We start from the raw sequence: 5,000 nt of genomic DNA, 5'->3' as shown, positions 1-5,000 counted from the left end.
GAGCCAAAGGTGCACCCTGACGTGGCAAATCAGATGATGCCGCAGTCATTTACTTACGATAATCACAATCAACAAACCGGGCCCCCCCCCCCCCCAAGTGCCTTAACCTAACCCGTATTGTACCTTAACCTAACCCGTATTGTACCTTAACCTAACCCGTATTGTACCTTAACCTAACCCGTATTGTACCTTAACCTAACCCGTATTGTACCTTAACCTAACCCGTATTGTACCTTAACCTAACCCGTATTGTACCTTAACCTAACCCATATTGTACCTTAACCTAACCCATATTGTACCTTAACCTAACCCATATTGTACCTTAACCTAACCCATATTGTACCTTAACCTAACCCATATTGTACCTTAACCTAACCCATATTGTACCTTAACCTAACCCATATTGTACCTTAACCTAACCCATATTGTACCTTAACCTAACCCATGTTGCGCCTTAACCTAACCCATGTTGCGCCTTAACCTAACCCATGTTGCGCCTTAACCTAACCCATGTTGCGCCTTAACCTAACCCATGTTGCGCCTTAACCTAACCCATGTTGCGCCTTAACCTAACCCATGTTGCGCCTTAACCTAACCCATGTTGCGCCTTAACCTAACCCATGTTGCGCCTTAACCTAACCCATGTTGCGCCTTAACCTAACCCATGTTGCGCCTTAACCTAACCCATGTTGCGCCTTAACCTAACCCATGTTGCGCCTTAACCTAAGCTATGTTGCGCCTTAACCTAACCTATGTTGCGCCTTAACCTAACCTATGTTGCGCCTTAACCTAACCTATGTTGCGCCTTAACCTAACCTATGTTGCGCCTTAACCTAACCTATGTTGCGCCGTAACCTAACCTATGTTGCGCCGTAACCTAACCTATGTTGCGCCGTAACCTAACCTATGTTGCGCCTTAACCTAACCTATGTTGCGCCTTAACCTAACCTATGTTGCGCCTTAACCTAACCTATGTTGCGCCGTAACCTAACCTATGTTGCGCCTTAACCTAACCTATGTTGCGCCTTAACCTAACCTATGTTGCGCCTTAACCTAACCTATGTTGCGCCTTAACCTAACCTATGTTGCGCCTTAACCTAACCTATGTTGCGCCTTAACCTAACCTATGTTGCGCCTTAACCTAACCTATGTTGCGCCTTAACCTAACCTATGTTGCGCCGTAACCTAACCTATGTTGCGCCTTAACCTAACCTATGTTGCGCCTTAACCTAACCTATGTTGCGCCGTAACCTAACCTATGTTGCGCCTTAACCTAACCTATGTTGCGCCTTAACCTAACCTATGTTGCGCCTTAACCTAACCTATGTTGCGCCTTAACCTAACCTATGTTGCGCCTTAACCTAACCTATGTTGCGCCTTAACCTAACCTATGTTGCGCCTTAACCCAACACACGTTGGGCCTTAACCCAACACACGTTGGGCCTTAACCCAACACACGTTGGGCCTTAACCCAACACACGTTGGGCCTTAACCCAACACACGTTGGGCCTTAACCCAACACACGTTGGGCCTTAACCCAACACACGTTGGGCCTTAACCCAACACACGTTGGGCCTTAACCCAACACACGTTGGGCCTTAACCCAACACACGTTGGGCCTTAACCCAACACACGTTGGGCCTTAACCCAACACACGTTGGGCCTTAACCCAACACACGTTGGGCCTTAACCCAACACACGTTGGGCCTTAACCCAACACACGTTGGGCCTTAACCCAACACACGTTGGGCCTTAACCCAACACACGTTGGGCCTTAACCCAACACACGTTGGGCCTTAACCCAACACACGTTGGGCCTTAACCCAACACACGTTGGGCCTTAACCCAACACACGTTGGGCCTTAACCCAACACACGTTGGGCCTTAACCCAACACACGTTGGGCCTTAACCTGCTCTGTAATTGTCATACGACGCGTTAAATTAGTGTAGTGTTGCCTAACTGCAACCCCCGCAATATAGTTTGCTACTCGCACTGCCCGGTCCCCAGAGTATCGCTTCATGTTAAACACCTTGCAGCTATACACTGTAATGCGGATGGCGGCAGGACGTACATGCTCAATGCCCTTCGCAGTTGTTCATTGGCATTCGCATGGCGAAGCACAGCCTACGTTGTGGTACGGCTTGTGGCAACTGTCCGCTGATGTTGTACGTCCAAATCACACACTGTACCGCACATTGGTCCTCATGTACTGAATGATACATCGTGGTACATGTGTGACCGTACCACGACTGCGCCAACAACGGCGAACCATACGGTCCAAATATTGTGCACTCAGCTACGTGTCGTCTCCCTATAAGAGCTGGATTGCAGTATGGTATGCCGTGGATGGCGATCAGCATGAGCCGTCTGTTGATGTAGTGGCGCGTGTTGTCAGACGTAGTCGTCTCTTCTCACACACCGTGATAGCATGGTGCACTGCGTTCCACATCTGCGACATGCGACAGAGGCCGGTTGACAGTCGTTCGCGCAATGGACATCGCATACGTACGGGGGCCACCTTCCACGTGTTCGCGAAGCGTGCACATGTTGTTGCGTGTATGTGGGCAGACATAGTGTGTCGTGACACCTGACACAGGCATGCAACAATCGTTGAATTTGCAAATGGCGATGGACGTCTACGTTTGCTGGTGACGTTACGCAAATGAAGAACTGGTAAACCGTTGTGGTGCGGTTGTTCTCGCTAGAGGTGAATCAGTGATGGCGACGATCGGTTGAGCTACCAACCGGTTGTTTCAGCGATACCCACCATGCCCACGAACGTGAATGGCATGTGGGTGTGAAGCGATACGCGGCGGTGGCTGGGTGGGACCGTCCCCGGCCGGTGAGGGGGGGCCTTCCGGCGTGCTGGCCGCGCGGTGCGTGGGCGCACGCGCTACAGCCGGCTGGTGGGGGCGGCCAGTGGCAGGCGCGCCGGCCGACGGAGGCGGCAGGCGGCGCAGCTGCGCGCCGGCGCACCCTGCACGCGGCGCCGTGCGGCCAAAGTAGGTCCTCGCGGGCCCGGTGCGAAGCGCGGTGGACATCTGCAGTGTGCTGGTCCGATTGAGGACTGTGTGCGCTGAGGATGCGCCGCCGCCCGGCGCTCGGCGCCGCGACGCCGTCTGCTGCTCGGTCGCCTCTGCGGTTCTCGCAGGTGGATTGTATCGCAGCTGTGCGGACGTGTTGGCGCGTGCGCTGTGCTGGGAGAGTTCGCTTCGGCACCCAAGTGGGGCTTTTGTCCTTCTGTGGCGCTGGCGTTGGAGCTGCCGGCCACCGTAGGTGGCGCGTGTTGTCTCCCGCCGGCAATGCCACGACAGCACGCTCCCGGGCCTCTGTCGGCAGCGGCAAGCTCAGTTGGGAGCACGGGTGGTCGCACCTAAAGCGTCTACTCGCCAAACTCCGGGCGATTGCGCCTCTCTCGAACCCGACCAAGTACTTAGGACGGCGCTGCGCGCCGCCGGGACCTGAGAGGGTTTCGAGGTGTATTGTGCAGGGGAGCTCAGCCTCCTCCTGTTTGCAGAATAATTGAGCGGACGCTTGCGTGTTCGCGCGGGCCCCCGGGACACACTCCCGGGCGGCCGGCTGCTCAGCTCTAGTTGACGCAGCTCCCTGGTTGATCCTGCCAGTAGTCATATGCTTGTCTCAAAGATTAAGCCATGCATGTCTCAGTACAAGCCGCATTAAGGTGAAACCGCGAATGGCTCATTAAATCAGTTATGGTTCCTTAGATCGTACCCACGTTACTTGGATAACTGTGGTAATTCTAGAGCTAATACATGCAAACAGAGTCCCGACCAGAGATGGAAGGGACGCTTTTATTAGATCAAAACCAATCGGTCGGCTCGTCCGGTCCGTTTGCCTTGGTGACTCTGAATAACTTTGGGCTGATCGCACGGTCCTCGTACCGGCGACGCATCTTTCAAATGTCTGCCTTATCAACTGTCGATGGTAGGTTCTGCGCCTACCATGGTTGTAACGGGTAACGGGGAATCAGGGTTCGATTCCGGAGAGGGAGCCTGAGAAACGGCTACCACATCCAAGGAAGGCAGCAGGCGCGCAAATTACCCACTCCCGGCACGGGGAGGTAGTGACGAAAAATAACGATACGGGACTCATCCGAGGCCCCGTAATCGGAATGAGTACACTTTAAATCCTTTAACGAGTATCTATTGGAGGGCAAGTCTGGTGCCAGCAGCCGCGGTAATTCCAGCTCCAATAGCGTATATTAAAGTTGTTGCGGTTAAAAAGCTCGTAGTTGGATTTGTGTCCCACGCTGTTGGTTCACCGCCCGTCGGTGTTTAACTGGCATGTATCGTGGGACGTCCTGCCGGTGGGGCGAGCTGAAGGCGTGCGACGCGCCTCGTGCGTGCTCGTGCGTCCCGAGGCGGACCCCGTTGCAATCCTACCAGGGTGCTCTTGAGTGAGTGTCTCGGTGGGCCGGCACGTTTACTTTGAACAAATTAGAGTGCTTAAAGCAGGCAAGCCCGCCTGAATACTGTGTGCATGGAATAATGGAATAGGACCTCGGTTCTATTTTGTTGGTTTTCGGAACCCGAGGTAATGATTAATAGGGACAGGCGGGGGCATTCGTATTGCGACGTTAGAGGTGAAATTCTTGGATCGTCGCAAGACGAACAGAAGCGAAAGCATTTGCCAAGTATGTTTTCATTAATCAAGAACGAAAGTTAGAGGTTCGAAGGCGATCAGATACCGCCCTAGTTCTAACCATAAACGATGCCAGCCAGCGATCCGCCGCAGTTCCTCCGATGACTCGGCGGGCAGCCTCCGGGAAACCAAAGCTTTTGGGTTCCGGGGGAAGTATGGTTGCAAAGCTGAAACTTAAAGGAATTGACGGAAGGGCACCACCAGGAGTGGAGCCTGCGGCTTAATTTGACTCAACACGGGAAACCTCACCAGGCCCGGACACCGGAAGGATTGACAGATTGATAGCTCTTTCTTGATTCGGTGGGTGGTGGTGCATGGCCGTTCTTAGTTGGTGGA

General features: G+C 53.4%; 1 non-coding gene across 1 annotated transcript in view; it reads left to right on the top strand.

Moving 5' to 3' along the window:
• Positions 1-3,605: 3,605 nt before the first annotated feature.
• The window catches only part of LOC124561069, a 1,910-nt gene continuing 515 nt past the window's right edge, over positions 3,606-5,000 (top strand). The window contains exon 1 of the ribosomal RNA XR_006969526.1: positions 3,606-5,000. This exon is cut by the window's right edge and continues 515 nt beyond it. This is a non-coding gene — a ribosomal RNA (small subunit ribosomal RNA).

This window comes from Schistocerca americana, unplaced genomic scaffold (genome assembly GCF_021461395.2).
Source record: "Schistocerca americana isolate TAMUIC-IGC-003095 unplaced genomic scaffold, iqSchAmer2.1 HiC_scaffold_1141, whole genome shotgun sequence".
In the NCBI taxonomy this organism is placed as follows: Eukaryota; Metazoa; Arthropoda; class Insecta; order Orthoptera; family Acrididae; genus Schistocerca; species Schistocerca americana.
Note: the sequence above shows the minus strand (reverse complement) of the source record. Positions and strands in the feature narration are given on the sequence as shown.